Here is a 15,691-nt window from a genome sequence, read left to right on the forward strand (position 1 = left end):
CCAGTACCCCAGTCTTTGTCTAACTTTGCCTAACAGGTCTTTCCAATTTTCACCCCCTCCCCCGTCTTTATCAAATTTGACCCCGAGTACTTTGAGTTCTGTCTGGGTCACTGTCAGAGGGAGTCCTGTCTTTTCGTCGTCAGTCCAGGGTCCATAGAAGTGGGCATGGGTCTTGTGGCGGTTGAGTTTCGACCCAGAGGCCAGTCCGAAACGGTCAGTCAGGTCGAGAATCCTGTGTATAGAAAGGATGTCTGTGCATAAAATACTAAAATCATCCATGTATAAAAAGCACGTTGCTTCCCTCCCACCGCTACCTGGAATTTGGACCCCTTTGATCCATGGGTCCCTTCTCAAGACCTGCGCCAGTGGTTCGATGCTCGCCACGTAGAGGAGGGCAGATAACGGGCATCCCTGCCGGACACCGCAGTGGATGTCTACTGCTTTTGTCAAATGCCCGTTAACTACGAATCTGCTGGTTATATGTCGATACAGCAGGCCCACCCAATCTAAGTACTTCCCTGGAAACCCCATTTTTTGCAGTACCTGGAAGAGGTACTGGTGCGAGATCCGATCAAAGGCTTTTTCGAAGTCTAAATTTAGAACTACCAGTCGGATGTTTCTGTCCCTCGCAAGGCAGATGGTGTCTCGGATCAGTACGAGGTTGTCTGTGATCTTCCTCCCTGGCACGGCGCAGGCTTGATCCGGGTGGATCAGCCCATCTAAAAACAAGGACATGCGTGAAGCTAAAATCTTGCTAAAAAGTTTGCAATCAACATTTAAAAGTGTAATTGGTCGCCAGTTTCGGATGTCTGTTTTGTCTTTGTCCTTATGTAAAAGCGTCACTATACCTACTCTAAAACTGTCGGGCAGTGCAGTCATTTTCTCAAAGTCATTAAAAACCACAGTCAGGTCGGGGGTTAAAAGATCCCAGAACGTCCAATAAAATTCCACAGGGAGTCCATCCTCTCCTGGGCTTTTGTTTCTCTTAAAAGTTTTTATATTGTTGGACAGTTCCAGGTCTGTAAAAGTCTGAGTTAAAGACGTGTCGTCGTAGATAGTTTCAGTGATGTTGTTTAAAACTTCGTCTAAAACTCCCCCCTCTATCTCTTTCTCGCTATAGATTTCTTTAAAATAGTTTTCTATGACTTCATTAATTTTTTTATTTGTGTCTGCAACTTTGTTCCCATTTTTTAAAATGCACATTCCTCCCCCTTTATTTAAAATTTTTCTAAAAAAATAGCGTGTGCATTTTTCCCCTCCTCCATTTCCCTTTCTTTACTTCTTAAAATGACGCCTTTGCTCTTTTTATTGGCTAAAACAGACATTTCTTTTTTTATTTGACCAATCTCGTCATTAAAATCTATACCACTCTGGGTTAAAACAAAGTATCGTTGTAGTCTTTTTTGCAGTCCCAACATGCGTCTGTCGTCCCTATCTTTTGTCTTTTTACCTGCCTTTCTAAAAAAGGTCCGTGTCCTGACCTTCACCATCTCCCACCAGTGTGCTCGTGTTTCGTACATGTCGCGAAGGGTCTGCCACTCCTTGTACTGCTCCCGGTATTCCCTAACTAACTCCCTATCTTCTAAAAGGGAGCAGTTGAGCTTCCACAGACCTCTTCCTACTGTCACACCTAAAGACAGTGAAAGCGTGCAGGAGAGGACAACGTGATCTGAAAAGAAAACAGGGGTCAATGTAGCATCGGTAGGGGGGCAATCCCTGCTTAAAATGTAGTCAATGCGAGAGGCTCTGGTGCCGTCACCACTGAACCAGGTGAAGCCCTCCTCTCTGGGATGCAAAGTTTTAAAACAGTCGGTCAGTTTAAAATCTTTGCATATCCCCTGTAATAAAAGTGATGCTTTATCGACTTTAAAATCGTTCCCTGCTCCTTTTCTATCAGCTCTATTTAAAATACAGTTAAAATCCCCTCCCACTACTAAGGGTCGCCTACCTAGCATGTGGGACTGCAGGTCTTCTAAAAGGTCGTACCTGTCGTTTTTGTCATTAAAACCATACACATTTAAAACATTCATGTCGATGTTCATAAAAGTCAGAGTCGCTAAAATTGCCCGTCCGTCCTTCACCACAGTGCTGTCCTTTATGGAGATCAAGGGGTTGTTTATTAAAATGGCCACGCCGTCATTTTTGTTTTGATTTGAGCCACTCCATATGGAGGGCTGTGGCCATAACTCGCTCCATTTAAAGTAATTTTTTAAAAAGGGCAGCCCGCACTCCTGTAATAAAAACACATCAGCATTAAAATGTTTTAAAAAGGTTAAAACGGTCTGGGCTCTAACTCTGGACTTCACACTTCTCACATTGATAGTTGAGAAGGTGATAGACATGAGTATGGTTTAAAAACTGACAGGTAAGACACTTTAAAAGACCGTTAAAAACACATGATTATGTTACCTCATGTGAAAGAAGCTCTTCCTTAACATCCACAGATTTGGATGCAGGATCTCGAGCTTTCTCTCCCCCTCTACTTTTTGGCTCCGGTCTTGGCTGCATGGCTTTGTTCATTGTGTTCCGGTCCTTAGGGGTTGACTGTAGGGCAATGTTAAGGAAAGAGACCTCATTTGGGGGAAGAGAGGGAAATTCCCTGGAGCCCTCACTGGATGTTGTATCAGAGAGGGCTCTCATTCTTCCCCTCTTCTCCACGACCGTTGGGGAGTCGAGGGAGAGGTCTGATGCCGGTCTCTTGGGGAGCTGTGCACTGGGGAGAGGCTCCTCTGGTGTGTCTTCTTCCTCCATTTTTTCCTCTGTCCCGTGAGGCTCCACCTCCTCCTCCTCTCCCCCCACAGATGTCTCTGTGGAGTTGGAGGTGGAGGAGGAGGAGGAGGGGGCGGGATCAGAGGTGGAGGGAACTGGCCCCTCCCCTTCTCCCTCCCCCTGTGACTCTCCACCAATAGGAGGAGTTGGAGGGAGATCTGGAGACTTCCCCCCTTGGTCGTTTGGCGGGAAAGTCTCCCGCTCCAGTCGGCCATTTTCTTCCACTGCCTTCTTTTTCATTTTCAGTTTGTTGGCAAACGATAGTGGACAATCTCTGAAGAGATGGCTTAATTCACCACAGAGATTACACTTCCTGCCATTGGTACATTCCTCGAAGGAATGACCGATTTCTCTGCACTTGCCACAGAAGACTTTCTCACATGCCTCTACCAGGTGCCCATGCTCCCCACATCTCCGGCAAAGCTTGGGCTGACCCTGGTAGTGGATGTAGCCTCTATTTTCTCCCAGGACTATCAACTGTGGGGGATGTTTCAGGCCCTGGAAGCCCTGGGGGTCCGGCCATTGCTGAACCGGAACCCTCCAGGAGCAATTCCAGATGCCATCCTCATCCCTCACTTTAGTAGCCTGGCCCTTGACCGTGCAGTATCTCCCCAGCCACATACAAATGTCTTCTCCATTCACCGTTTCATTGAACATCCGGACAATCACCGTTTTATTGGAGTTGTCCGTCAGCTTCTCAACATTGAAAAGAGCAAACTGGGACTTGGAGTTCTCAAAGCGAACCCAAAAGTCTCTAAGCAAATCCGCAGTCCTAAAACTGACATCAAATCCTTTGTTGTTTGGCAACGAAAGGATGCAGTTCAGGTCTCCAGGAGCAAACCCTAGAACTTGCTGGATGAGCTTTCTGGAGAAGTCAAGCCTAGACATAGGCATTGGCTTCCCATTTGGCTGGTCTACGATAAAACGCACACTGTGGTGCCTCCGCATGCCGGCACGAGCAGCCGACATGGTGGAGGCGCCACAAGGAAATTAAAAGGAAAATAAACAATAACTTAGTTAAAAGGGACAATAAATAATTAAGAAATAAAATCCAATAAAAGGTAAAAACAAGTAAAGGGACTTACCTCCTGCTGTCTTCGACAGACAGCAGTAAAGTGCGAACAGTGCGATGTCTTCCCTAGTGAAAATGGAAGCAACTAATGCAAGTTGCTCCGTTTCTCACCAGGGAAAAGGAAAATGTCTTCCACAGTAGTACGGCTCTTACCACTGACAGGTAACAGCAAGTTCTACCGACAGGAAGTGATCGCAGTCTTAGCCAAAAGGCCGAGAAGCGATAACCCCACAGTGGCCGGGCCCAGACTAGGGGTGGAAAAGGCAAGAAGGGTCACTGAGGGAGGCCACGGCTCGTCGACTCTCATTGCGCTCAGAGTGCCCCCCCCCCCCCCCCCCTTTAGTCTGGGATTGCTTAGTGGGTGTTTAGTTGGGTTTTTTTTTTGGGTTGATTGGTTTGCATTATGACAGAATATCAAGGGAGAGCGCGAACGCAGTCCCCACTACCAGAAATTATGCAGTCGCGATTCCCACATTTGGGGAATTCGCAAAGGTCAGCATGGCCCGGAGTGCAATGGCCTAGCCTCGCCTTGGGTGAACCACCTTCTTGATCATGGTGTCTCCCCTGCCAGGTAAGTATGAGTTGCCCAGCTCTGCGACACACTAGTCTGCCCTGGCGCAGGCAGAGTAACTCACGGCTCCCCCGACGACTGGCACCTTGGTGGAGATGACAGGTTCCTGGCCAATGAGTTAGTCGAATGGGTACTTGGTGGTGGTGGAGGAGGAGGGGGGAGGAGGACGACAGGTGTTTATTTTGTACCAGCTTAAGGATTTGCACCGTTCCTGGAGGTAATGCAATACCAGGTCGATGCGCAGAGAGGATGGAGCAAGCCCCTGGTCCTTCTCCCTGTTCCAAAAATCAATTTAATATATGGTCCCCGGGTAGGGGACGTATCAGATATTAAACTGATAAGAACAGATACTACACTTGATCTTAGCCAAAAGGCCGAGAAGCGATAACCCCACAGTGGCCGGGCCGGGACGAGGGGTGGAAAAGGCAAGAAGGGTCACTGAGGGAGGCCACGGCTCGTCGACTCTCATTGCGCTCAGAGTGCCCCCCCCCCTTTAGTCTGGGATTGCTTAGTGGGTGTTTAGTTGGGTTTTTTTTTGGGTTGATTGGTTTGCATTATGACAGAATATCAAGGGAGAGCGCGAACGCAGTCCCCACTACCAGAAATTATGCAGTCGAGATTCCCACATTTGGGGAATTCGCAAAGGTCAGCATGGCCCGGAGTGCAATGGCCTAGCCTCGCCTTGGGTGAACCACCTTCTTGATCATGGTGTCTCCCCTGCCAGGTAAGTATGAGTTGCCCAGCTCTGCGACACACTAGTCTGCCCTGGCGCAGGCAGAGTAACTCACGGCTCCCCCGACGACTGGCACCTTGGTGGAGATGACAGGTTCCTGGCCAATGAGTTAGTCGAATGGGTACTTGGTGGTGGTGGAGGAGGAGGGGGGAGGAGGACGACAGGTGTTTATTTTGTACCAGCTTAAGGATTTGCACCGTTCCTGGAGGTAATGCAATACCAGGTCGATGCGCAGAGAGGATGGAGCAAGCCCCTGGTCCTTCTCCCTGTTCCAAAAATCAATTTAATATATGGTCCCCGGGTAGGGGACGTATCAGATATTAAACTGATAAGAACAGATACTACACTTGATCTTAGCCAAAAGGCCGAGAAGCGATAACCCCACAGTGGCCGGGCCGGGACTAGGGGTGGAAAAGGCAAGAAGGGTCACTGAGGGAGGCCACGGCTCGTCGACTCTCATTGCGCTCAGAGTGCCCCCCCCCCCTTTAGTCTGGGATTGCTTAGTGGGTGTTTAGTTGGGTTTTTTTTTTGGGTTGATTGGTTTGCATTATGACAGAATATCAAGGGAGAGCGCGAACGCAGTCCCCACTACCAGAAATTATGCAGTCGAGATTCCCACATTTGGGGAATTCGCAAAGGTCAGCATGGCCCGGAGTGCAATGGCCTAGCCTCGCCTTGGGTGAACCACCTTCTTGATCATGGTGTCTCCCCTGCCAGGTAAGTATGAGTTGCCCAGCTCTGCGACACACTAGTCTGCCCTGGCGCAGGCAGAGTAACTCACGGCTCCCCCGACGACTGGCACCTTGGTGGAGATGACAGGTTCCTGGCCAATGAGTTAGTCGAATGGGTACTTGGTGGTGGTGGAGGAGGAGGGGGGAGGAGGACGACAGGTGTTTATTTTGTACCAGCTTAAGGATTTGCACCGTTCCTGGAGGTAATGCAATACCAGGTCGATGCGCAGAGAGGATGGAGCAAGCCCCTGGTCCTTCTCCCTGTTCCAAAAATCAATTTAATATATGGTCCCCGGGTAGGGGACGTATCAGATATTAAACTGATAAGAACAGATACTACACTTGATCTTAGCCAAAAGGCCGAGAAGCGATAACCCCACAGTGGCCGGGCCGGGACTAGGGGTGGAAAAGGCAAGAAGGGTCACTGAGGGAGGCCACGGCTCGTCGACTCTCATTGCGCTCAGAGTGCCCCCCCCCCCCTTTAGTCTGGGATTGCTTAGTGGGTGTTTAGTTGGGTTTTTTTTTTGGGTTGATTGGTTTGCATTATGACAGAATATCAAGGGAGAGCGCGAACGCAGTCCCCACTACCAGAAATTATGCAGTCGAGATTCCCACATTTGGGGAATTCGCAAAGGTCAGCATGGCCCGGAGTGCAATGGCCTAGCCTCGCCTTGGGTGAACCACCTTCTTGATCATGGTGTCTCCCCTGCCAGGTAAGTATGAGTTGCCCAGCTCCGCGACACACTAGTCTGCCCTGGCGCAGGCAGAGTAACTCACGGCTCCCCCGACGACTGGCACCTTGGTGGAGATGACAGGTTCCTGGCCAATGAGTTAGTCGAATGGGTACTTGGTGGTGGTGGAGGAGGAGGGGGGAGGAGGACGACAGGTGTTTATTTTGTACCAGCTTAAGGATTTGCACCGTTCCTGGAGGTAATGCAATACCAGGTCGATGCGCAGAGAGGATGGAGCAAGCCCCTGGTCCTTCTCCCTGTTCCAAAAATCAATTTAATATATGGTCCCCGGGTAGGGGACGTATCAGATATTAAACTGATAAGAACAGATACTACACTTGATCTTAGCCAAAAGGCCGAGAAGCGATAACCCCACAGTGGCCGGGCCGGGACTAGGGGTGGAAAAGGCAAGAAGGGTCACTGAGGGAGGCCACGGCTCGTCGACTCTCATTGCGCTCAGAGTGCCCCCCCCCCCCTTTAGTCTGGGATTGCTTAGTGGGTGTTTAGTTGGGTTTTTTTTTGGGTTGATTGGTTTGCATTATGACAGAATATCAAGGGAGAGCGCGAACGCAGTCCCCACTACCAGAAATTATGCAGTCGAGATTCCCACATTTGGGGAATTCGCAAAGGTCAGCATGGCCCGGAGTGCAATGGCCTAGCCTCGCCTTGGGTGAACCACCTTCTTGATCATGGTGTCTCCCCTGCCAGGTAAGTATGAGTTGCGCAGCTCTGCGACACACTAGTCTGCCCTGGCGCAGGCAGAGTAACTCACGGCTCCCCCGACGACTGGCACCTTGGTGGAGATGACAGGTTCCTGGCCAATGAGTTAGTCGAATGGGTACTTGGTGGTGGTGGAGGAGGAGGGGGGAGGAGGACGACAGGTGTTTATTTTGTACCAGCTTAAGGATTTGCACCGTTCCTGGAGGTAATGCAATACCAGGTCGATGCGCAGAGAGGATGGAGCAAGCCCCTGGTCCTTCTCCCTGTTCCAAAAATCTATTTAATATATGGTCCCCGGGTAGGGGACGTATCAGATATTAAACTGATAAGAACAGATACTACACTTGATCTTAGCCAAAAGGCCGAGAAGCGATAACCCCACAGTGGCCGGGCCGGGACTAGGGGTGGAAAAGGCAAGAAGGGTCACTGAGGGAGGCCACGGCTCGTCGACTTTCATTGCGCTCAGAGTGCCCCCCCCCCCTTTAGTCTGGGATTGCTTAGTGGGTGTTTAGTTGGGTTTTTTTTTTTTGGGTTGATTGGTTTGCATTATGACAGAATATCAAGGGAGAGCGCGAACGCAGTCCCCACTACCAGAAATTATGCAGTCGAGATTCCCACATTTGGGGAATTCGCAAAGGTCAGCATGGCCCGGAGTGCAATGGCCTAGCCTCCCCTTGGGTGAACCACCTTCTTGATCATGGTGTCTCCCCTGCCAGGTAAGTATGAGTTGCCCAGCTCTGCGACACACTAGTCTGCCCTGGCGCAGGCAGAGTAACTCACGGCTCCCCCGACGACTGGCACCTTGGTGGAGATGACAGGTTCCTGGCCAATGAGTTAGTCGAATGGGTACTTGGTGGTGGTGGAGGAGGAGGGGGGAGGAGGACGACAGGTGTTTATTTTGTACCAGCTTAAGGATTTGCACCGTTCCTGGAGGTAATGCAATACCAGGTCGATGCGCAGAGAGGATGGAGCAAGCCCCTGGTCCTTCTCCCTGTTCCAAAAATCAATTTAATATATGGTCCCCGGGTAGGGGACGTATCAGATATTAAACTGATAAGAACAGATACTACACTTGATCTTAGCCAAAAGGCCGAGAAGCGATAACCCCACAGTGGCCGGGCCGGGACTAGGGGTGGAAAAGGCAAGAAGGGTCACTGAGGGAGGCCACGGCTCGTCGACTCTCATTGCGCTCAGAGTGCCCCCCCCCCCCCTTTAGTCTGGGATTGCTTAGTGGGTGTTTAGTTGGGTTTTTTTTTTGGGTTGATTGGTTTGCATTATGACAGAATATCAAGGGAGAGCGCGAACGCAGTCCCCACTACCAGAAATTATGCAGTCGAGATTCCCACATTTGGGGAATTCGCAAAGGTCAGCATGGCCCGGAGTGCAATGGCCTAGCCTCGCCTTGGGTGAACCACCTTCTTGATCATGGTGTCTCCCCTGCCAGGTAAGTATGAGTTGCCCAGCTCTGCGACACACTAGTCTGCCCTGGCGCAGGCAGAGTAACTCACGGCTCCCCCGACGACTGGCACCTTGGTGGAGATGACAGGTTCCTGGCCAATGAGTTAGTCGAATGGGTACTTGGTGGTGGTGGAGGAGGAGGGGGGAGGAGGACGACAGGTGTTTATTTTGTACCAGCTTAAGGATTTGCACCGTTCCTGGAGGTAATGCAATACCAGGTCGATGCGCAGAGAGGATGGAGCAAGCCCCTGGTCCTTCTCCCTGTTCCAAAAATCAATTTAATATATGGTCCCCGGGTAGGGGACGTATCAGATATTAAACTGATAAGAACAGATACTACACTTGATCTTAGCCAAAAGGCCGAGAAGCGATAACCCCACAGTGGCCGGGCCGGGACTAGGGGTGGAAAAGGCAAGAAGGGTCACTGAGGGAGGCCACGGCTCGTCGACTCTCATTGCGCTCAGAGTGCCCCCCCCCCCTTTAGTCTGGGATTGCTTAGTGGGTGTTTAGTTGGGTTTTTTTTTTGGGTTGATTGGTTTGCATTATGACAGAATATCAAGGGAGAGCGCGAACGCAGTCCCCACTACCAGAAATTATGCAGTCGAGATTCCCACATTTGGGGAATTCGCAAAGGTCAGCATGGCCCGGAGTGCAATGGCCTAGCCTCGCCTTGGGTGAACCACCTTCTTGATCATGGTGTCTCCCCTGCCAGGTAAGTATGAGTTGCCCAGCTCTGCGACACACTAGTCTGCCCTGGCGCAGGCAGAGTAACTCACGGCTCCCCCGACGACTGGCACCTTGGTGGAGATGACAGGTTCCTGGCCAATGAGTTAGTCGAATGGGTACTTGGTGGTGGTGGAGGAGGAGGGGGGAGGAGGACGACAGGTGTTTATTTTGTACCAGCTTAAGGATTTGCACCGTTCCTGGAGGTAATGCAATACCAGGTCGATGCGCAGAGAGGATGGAGCAAGCCCCTGGTCCTTCTCCCTGTTCCAAAAATCAATTTAATATATGGTCCCCGGGTAGGGGACGTATCAGATATTAAACTGATAAGAACAGATACTACACTTGATCTTAGCCAAAAGGCCGAGAAGCGATAACCCCACAGTGGCCGGGCCGGGACTAGGGGTGGAAAAGGCAAGAAGGGTCACTGAGGGAGGCCACGGCTCGTCGACTTTCATTGCGCTCAGAGTGCCCCCCCCCCCTTTAGTCTGGGATTGCTTAGTGGGTGTTTAGTTGGGTTTTTTTTTTTGGGTTGATTGGTTTGCATTATGACAGAATATCAAGGGAGAGCGCGAACGCAGTCCCCACTACCAGAAATTATGCAGTCGAGATTCCGACATTTGGGGAATTCGCAAAGGTCAGCATGGCCCGGAGTGCAATGGCCTAGCCTCCCCTTGGGTGAACCACCTTCTTGATCATGGTGTCTCCCCTGCCAGGTAAGTATGAGTTGCCCAGCTCTGCGACACACTAGTCTGCCCTGGCGCAGGCAGAGTAACTCACGGCTCCCCCGACGACTGGCACCTTGGTGGAGATGACAGGTTCCTGGCCAATGAGTTAGTCGAATGGGTACTTGGTGGTGGTGGAGGAGGAGGGGGGAGGAGGACGACAGGTGTTTATTTTGTACCAGCTTAAGGATTTGCACCGTTCCTGGAGGTAATGCAATACCAGGTCGATGCGCAGAGAGGATGGAGCAAGCCCCTGGTCCTTCTCCCTGTTCCAAAAATCAATTTAATATATGGTCCCCGGGTAGGGGACGTATCAGATATTAAACTGATAAGAACAGATACTACACTTGATCTTAGCCAAAAGGCCGAGAAGCGATAACCCCACAGTGGCCGGGCCGGGACTAGGGGTGGAAAAGGCAAGAAGGGTCACTGAGGGAGGCCACGGCTCGTCGACTCTCATTGCGCTCAGAGTGCCCCCCCCCCCTTTAGTCTGGGATTGCTTAGTGGGTGTTTAGTTGGGTTTTTTTTTTGGGTTGATTGGTTTGCATTATGACAGAATATCAAGGGAGAGCGCGAACGCAGTCCCCACTACCAGAAATTATGCAGTCGAGATTCCCACATTTGGGGAATTCGCAAAGGTCAGCATGGCCCGGAGTGCAATGGCCTAGCCTCGCCTTGGGTGAACCACCTTCTTGATCATGGTGTCTCCCCTGCCAGGTAAGTATGAGTTGCCCAGCTCTGCGACACACTAGTCTGCCCTGGCGCAGGCAGAGTAACTCACGGCTCCCCCGACGACTGGCACCTTGGTGGAGATGACAGGTTCCTGGCCAATGAGTTAGTCGAATGGGTACTTGGTGGTGGTGGAGGAGGAGGGGGGAGGAGGACGACAGGTGTTTATTTTGTACCAGCTTAAGGATTAGCACCGTTCCTGGAGGTAATGCAATACCAGGTCGATGCGCAGAGAGGATGGAGCAAGCCCCTGGTCCTTCTCCCTGTTCCAAAAATCAATTTAATATATGGTCCCCGGGTAGGGGACGTATCAGATATTAAACTGATAAGAACAGATTTTTTTTTTTTTTTTTTTTTTTTTTCAAGAAAATTTTATTGACACATTCAGGTGTTAGAAATTACAATCTTTTCCTAAAACGTGTCATTTAAATAAAACATCGGTATAAACATTTAAAACGCGGTTAAAAAGTCACTAACATTTTCTTGGCCGTCGTACAGGAACAGGAGCTCAGTGAGTCCTCTTTTGGCAGCCTGGCGTTGCCCCGTCCAGCGGTCCCGACCCGCCGCCCGATGGCGGACTCGACGGAGATTCCTCCCCACTGCTCCTTCCCACCGACCACACCCGGAGAGCCAGGGTCCGCCGCTGCCTCAAGCTTCACCGTGCGGCTCCGGTTCCTCCGTCCGATGAGGCAGAGGCGATTCTTCTTTGCGGCTGTGCCCAGAGGCCGCCGCCTGCAGCGTTGATTGTCTGGATTGTGTCCGCTGCCCTCCGGAGCACAGCCGCCGGGGGGATCTGCCTCTGCCTCCTTACCAGCAGGTTTCTGGAGACCCAGAGGCTTTCTTTTATGGCGGCGAGGGTGAGCCAGGTACGAGCAAAGATCCTGGACGGGATCCTGCTCTGGCTCACCCCAAACAACACCAGCTGGGCTGTCAGGTCCCCACCCGCTGGTAAGTCCGGGAATTGCGAGGAACCGGCCATTGCCCACAGCTCGACAGCAGCACTGCACTCCCAGAGCAGGTGCCTCACCGACTCAGGGGCGCCACACCCTGGCCGGGGACAGGTTGGGTGTGCCGCCATGCCCCGGGAGTGCATAACGGCCCTGCAGTCCGTTGGACAGGGCCGGGTGGTTTACGTTCCGCCAGACTGCTGTAGGCTCGCCAAGTGCGAGCCCGCGTACCGGACTCACCGGGTCCTGCTCCTGTACAAGGGACACAAGAGACCGACTGTGAGTTAAAATATTTGCGCTCTCTTTCTCAAGGTTAAAAGCCCTTAAAAAAGTCCTAATAAAAGCGTAGGAGGGTGGCATGTTAAAAGAGACTGGTACTCTGAGGTCGCCCTCCACCAGACCCAGGTGTCTCAGGTACGACCCCATCCAGAACCTGGTCATTGCGACCGTTTTGGGGTTTCCGGATGGGGTCGTAACGATCCTCAAGTGGAGGGCCGTGTAATGACCCCCGAGCACCAGTCCCACATCTGGGACTCCCTTCCCGCCCTTCTCTTTCTCTCTCTTCATCACCTCCCTCCTTAGCTTGTCTGTCTTGGAGCCCCAGATGAAATTAAATAAACTCCTTTCTAATGCTAAAACCACCCTCCTATGTGGGGTAAAAACTGAACATGTCAATAAAAACAAAGGTAAAATGACTGACTTTATGATTAAAATTTTACCTTCTATAGTCAGTCTTCGTAGTCCCCAGTACCCCAGTCTTTGTCTAACTTTGCCTAACAGGTCTTTCCAATTTTCACCCCCTCCCCCATCTTTATCAAATTTGACCCCGAGTACTTTGAGTTCTGTCTGGGTCACCGTCAGAGGGAGTCCTGTCTTTTCGTCGTCAGTCCAGGGTCCATAGAAGTGGGCATGGGTCTTGTGGCGGTTGAGTTTCGACCCAGAGGCCAGTCCGAAACGGTCAGTCAGGTCGAGAATCTTGTGTATGGAAAGGATGTCTGTGCATAAAATACTAAAATCATCCATGTATAAAAAGCACGTTGCTTCCCTCCCACCGCTACCTGGAATTTGGACCCCTTTGATCCATGGGTCCCTTCTCAAGACCTGCGCCAGTGGTTCGATGCTCGCCACGTAGAGGAGGGCAGATAACGGGCATCCCTGCCGGACACCGCAGTGGATGTCTACTGCTTTTGTCAAATGCCCGTTAACTACGAATCTGCTGGTTATATCTCGATACAGCAGGCCCACCCAATCTAAGTACTTCCCTGGAAACCCCATTTTTTGCAGTACCTGGAAGAGGTACTGGTGCGAGATCTGATCAAAGGCTTTTTCGAAGTCTAAATTTAGAACTACCAGTCGGATGTTTCTGTCCCTCGCAAGGCAGATGGTGTCTCGGATCAGTACGAGGTTGTCTGTGATCTTCCTCCCTGGCACGGCGCAGGCTTGATCCGGGTGGATCAGCCCATCTAAAAACAAGGACATGCGTGAAGCTAAAATCTTGCTAAAAAGTTTGCAGTCAACATTTAAAAGTGTAATTGGTCGCCAGTTTCTGATGTCTGTTTTGTCTTTGTCCTTGTGTAAAAGCGTCACTATACCTACTCTAAAACTGTCGGGCAGTGCAGTCATTTTCTCAAAGTCATTAAAAACCGCAGTCAGGTCGGGGGTTAAAAGATCCCAGAACATCCAATAAAATTCCACAGGGAGTCCATCCTCTCCTGGGCTTTTGTTTCTCTTAAAAGCTTTTATATTGTTGGACAGTTCCAGGTCTGTAAAAGTCTGAGTTAAAGACGTGTCGTCGTGTATAGTTTCTGTTATGTTGTTTAAAACTTCGTCTAAAACTCCCCCCTTTATCTCTTTTTCGCTATAGATTTCTTTAAAATAGTTTTCTATGACTTCATTGATTTTTTTATTTGTGTCTGCAACTTTGTTCCCATTTTTTAAAGTGCACATTCCTCCCCCTTTATTTAAGATTTTTCTAAAAAAATAGCGTGTGCATTTTTCCCCCTCCTCCATTTCCCTTTCTTTACTTCTTAAAATGACGCCTTTGCTCTTTTTATTGGCTAAAACAGACATTTCTTTTTTTATTTGACCAATCTCGTCATTAAAATCCATACCACTCTGGGTTAAAACAAAGTATCGTTGTAGTCTTTTTTGCAGTCCCAACATGCGTCTGTCGTCCCTATCTTTTGTCTTCTTGCCTGCCTTTCTAAAAAAGGTCCGTGTCCTGACCTTCACCATCTCCCACCAGTGTGCTCGTGTTTCGTACATGTCGCGAAGGGTCTGCCACTCCTTGTACTGCTCCCGGTATTCCCTAACTAACTCCCTATCTTCTAAAAGGGAGCAGTTGAGCTTCCACAGACCTCTTCCTACTGTCACACCTAAAGACAGTGTAAGCGTGCAGGAGAGGATAACGTGATCTGAAAAGAAAACAGGGGTCAATGTAGCATCGGTAGGGGGGCAATCCCTGCTTAAAATGTAGTCAATGCGAGAGGCTCTGGTGCCGTCACCACTGAACCAGGTGAAGCCCTCCTCTCTGGGATGCAAAGTTTTAAAACAGTCGGTGAGTTTAAAATCTTTGCAAATCCCCTGTAATAAAAGTGATGCTTTATCGACTTTAAAATCGTTCCCTGCTCCTTTTCTATCAGCTCTATTTAAAATACAGTTAAAATCCCCTCCCACTACTAAGGGTCGCCTACCTAGCATGTGGGACTGCAGGTCTTCTAAAAGGTCATACCTGTCGTTTTTGTCATTAAAACCATACACATTTAAAACATTCATGTCGATGTTCATAAAAGTCAGAGTCGCTAAAATTGCCCGTCCGTCTTTCACCACAGTGCTGTCCTTTATGGAGATCATGGGGTTGTTTATTAAAATGGCCACGCCGTCATTTTTGTTTTGGTTTGAGCCACTCCATATGGAGGGCTGTGGCCATAACTCGCTCCATTTAAAGTAATTTTTTAAAAAGGGCAGCCCGCACTCCTGCAATAAAAACACATCAGCATTAAAATGTTTTAAAAAGGTTAAAACGGTCTGGGCTCTAACTCTGGACTTCACACTTCTCACATTGATGGTTGAGAAGGTGATAGACATGAGTATGGTTTAAAAACTAACAGGTAAGACACTTTAAAAGACCGTTAAAAACACATGATTATGTTACCTCATGTGAAAGAAGCTCTTCCTTAACATCCACAGATTTGGATGCAGGGTCTTGAGCTTTCTCTCCCCCTCTACCTTTCGGCTCCGGTCTTGGCTGCATGGCTTTGTTCATTGTATTCCGGTCTTTAGGGGTTGACTGTAGGGCAATGTTCAGGAAAGAGACCTCATTTGGGGGAAGAGAGGGAAATTCCCTGGAGCCCTCACTGGATGTTGTGTCAGAGAGGGCTCTCATTCTTCCCCTCTTCTCCACGACCGTTGGGGAGTCGAGGGAGAGGTCTGATGCCGGTCTCTTGGGGAGCTGTGCACTGGGGAGAGGCTCCTCTGGTGTGTCTTCTTCCTCCATTTTTTCCTCTGTCCCGTGAGGCTCCACCTCCTCCTCCTCTCCCCCCACAGATGTCTCTGTGGAGTTGGAGGTGGAGGAGGAGGAGGAGGGGGCGGGATCAGAGGTGGAGGGAACTGGCCCCTCCCCTACTCCCTCCCCCTGTGACTCTCCACCAATAGGAGGAGTTGGAGGGAGATCTGGAGACTTCCCCCTTTGGTCGTTTGGCGGGAAAGTCTCCTGCTCCAGTCGGCCATTTTCTTCCACTGCCTTCTTTTTCATTTTCAGTTTGTTGGCAAACGATAGTGGA

At 50.1% G+C, this 15,691-nt stretch overlaps 20 non-coding genes across 20 annotated transcripts; all 20 read right to left on the reverse strand.

Annotated features, from left to right (window-relative positions):
- Positions 1-4,257: 4,257 nt before the first annotated feature.
- On the reverse strand, positions 4,258-4,420 carry LOC128761597 (U1 spliceosomal RNA). Its single transcript, XR_008415249.1, has one exon. It is a non-coding gene; the product is annotated as a U1 spliceosomal RNA (small nuclear RNA).
- Positions 4,421-4,607: 187 nt separating this feature from the next.
- Positions 4,608-4,798, reverse strand: LOC128761267 (U2 spliceosomal RNA). The gene has a single exon (XR_008414932.1). It is a non-coding gene; the product is annotated as a U2 spliceosomal RNA (small nuclear RNA).
- Positions 4,799-4,981: 183 nt separating this feature from the next.
- On the reverse strand, positions 4,982-5,144 carry LOC128761459 (U1 spliceosomal RNA). The gene has a single exon (XR_008415113.1). It is a non-coding gene; the product is annotated as a U1 spliceosomal RNA (small nuclear RNA).
- A 187-nt stretch (positions 5,145-5,331) lies between these two features.
- On the reverse strand, positions 5,332-5,522 carry LOC128761269 (U2 spliceosomal RNA). The gene has a single exon (XR_008414934.1). It is a non-coding gene; the product is annotated as a U2 spliceosomal RNA (small nuclear RNA).
- Positions 5,523-5,707: 185 nt separating this feature from the next.
- On the reverse strand, positions 5,708-5,870 carry LOC128761572 (U1 spliceosomal RNA). The gene has a single exon (XR_008415224.1). It is a non-coding gene; the product is annotated as a U1 spliceosomal RNA (small nuclear RNA).
- A 187-nt stretch (positions 5,871-6,057) lies between these two features.
- Positions 6,058-6,248, reverse strand: LOC128761270 (U2 spliceosomal RNA). Its single transcript, XR_008414935.1, has one exon. It is a non-coding gene; the product is annotated as a U2 spliceosomal RNA (small nuclear RNA).
- Positions 6,249-6,434: 186 nt separating this feature from the next.
- LOC128761686 (U1 spliceosomal RNA) lies at positions 6,435-6,597 on the reverse strand. The gene has a single exon (XR_008415335.1). It is a non-coding gene; the product is annotated as a U1 spliceosomal RNA (small nuclear RNA).
- A 187-nt stretch (positions 6,598-6,784) lies between these two features.
- On the reverse strand, positions 6,785-6,975 carry LOC128761271 (U2 spliceosomal RNA). The gene has a single exon (XR_008414936.1). It is a non-coding gene; the product is annotated as a U2 spliceosomal RNA (small nuclear RNA).
- Positions 6,976-7,160: 185 nt separating this feature from the next.
- On the reverse strand, positions 7,161-7,323 carry LOC128761801 (U1 spliceosomal RNA). The gene has a single exon (XR_008415446.1). It is a non-coding gene; the product is annotated as a U1 spliceosomal RNA (small nuclear RNA).
- A 187-nt stretch (positions 7,324-7,510) lies between these two features.
- LOC128761279 (U2 spliceosomal RNA) lies at positions 7,511-7,701 on the reverse strand. The gene has a single exon (XR_008414943.1). It is a non-coding gene; the product is annotated as a U2 spliceosomal RNA (small nuclear RNA).
- Positions 7,702-7,888: 187 nt separating this feature from the next.
- LOC128761573 (U1 spliceosomal RNA) lies at positions 7,889-8,051 on the reverse strand. The gene has a single exon (XR_008415225.1). It is a non-coding gene; the product is annotated as a U1 spliceosomal RNA (small nuclear RNA).
- Positions 8,052-8,238: 187 nt separating this feature from the next.
- LOC128761272 (U2 spliceosomal RNA) lies at positions 8,239-8,429 on the reverse strand. Its single transcript, XR_008414937.1, has one exon. It is a non-coding gene; the product is annotated as a U2 spliceosomal RNA (small nuclear RNA).
- A 187-nt stretch (positions 8,430-8,616) lies between these two features.
- Positions 8,617-8,779, reverse strand: LOC128761320 (U1 spliceosomal RNA). The gene has a single exon (XR_008414983.1). It is a non-coding gene; the product is annotated as a U1 spliceosomal RNA (small nuclear RNA).
- Positions 8,780-8,966: 187 nt separating this feature from the next.
- LOC128761273 (U2 spliceosomal RNA) lies at positions 8,967-9,157 on the reverse strand. The gene has a single exon (XR_008414938.1). It is a non-coding gene; the product is annotated as a U2 spliceosomal RNA (small nuclear RNA).
- A 185-nt stretch (positions 9,158-9,342) lies between these two features.
- Positions 9,343-9,505, reverse strand: LOC128761362 (U1 spliceosomal RNA). The gene has a single exon (XR_008415019.1). It is a non-coding gene; the product is annotated as a U1 spliceosomal RNA (small nuclear RNA).
- A 187-nt stretch (positions 9,506-9,692) lies between these two features.
- Positions 9,693-9,883, reverse strand: LOC128761274 (U2 spliceosomal RNA). Its single transcript, XR_008414939.1, has one exon. It is a non-coding gene; the product is annotated as a U2 spliceosomal RNA (small nuclear RNA).
- A 186-nt stretch (positions 9,884-10,069) lies between these two features.
- On the reverse strand, positions 10,070-10,232 carry LOC128761602 (U1 spliceosomal RNA). The gene has a single exon (XR_008415254.1). It is a non-coding gene; the product is annotated as a U1 spliceosomal RNA (small nuclear RNA).
- Positions 10,233-10,419: 187 nt separating this feature from the next.
- Positions 10,420-10,610, reverse strand: LOC128761275 (U2 spliceosomal RNA). The gene has a single exon (XR_008414940.1). It is a non-coding gene; the product is annotated as a U2 spliceosomal RNA (small nuclear RNA).
- A 185-nt stretch (positions 10,611-10,795) lies between these two features.
- Positions 10,796-10,958, reverse strand: LOC128761373 (U1 spliceosomal RNA). The gene has a single exon (XR_008415030.1). It is a non-coding gene; the product is annotated as a U1 spliceosomal RNA (small nuclear RNA).
- A 187-nt stretch (positions 10,959-11,145) lies between these two features.
- On the reverse strand, positions 11,146-11,338 carry LOC128761328 (U2 spliceosomal RNA). The gene has a single exon (XR_008414989.1). It is a non-coding gene; the product is annotated as a U2 spliceosomal RNA (small nuclear RNA).
- Between the last annotated feature and the right edge of the window lie 4,353 nt (positions 11,339-15,691).

The sequence above is a fragment of the Synchiropus splendidus genome, chromosome 6, assembly GCF_027744825.2.
Source record: "Synchiropus splendidus isolate RoL2022-P1 chromosome 6, RoL_Sspl_1.0, whole genome shotgun sequence".
NCBI lineage: Eukaryota > Metazoa > Chordata > Actinopteri > Syngnathiformes > Callionymidae > Synchiropus > Synchiropus splendidus.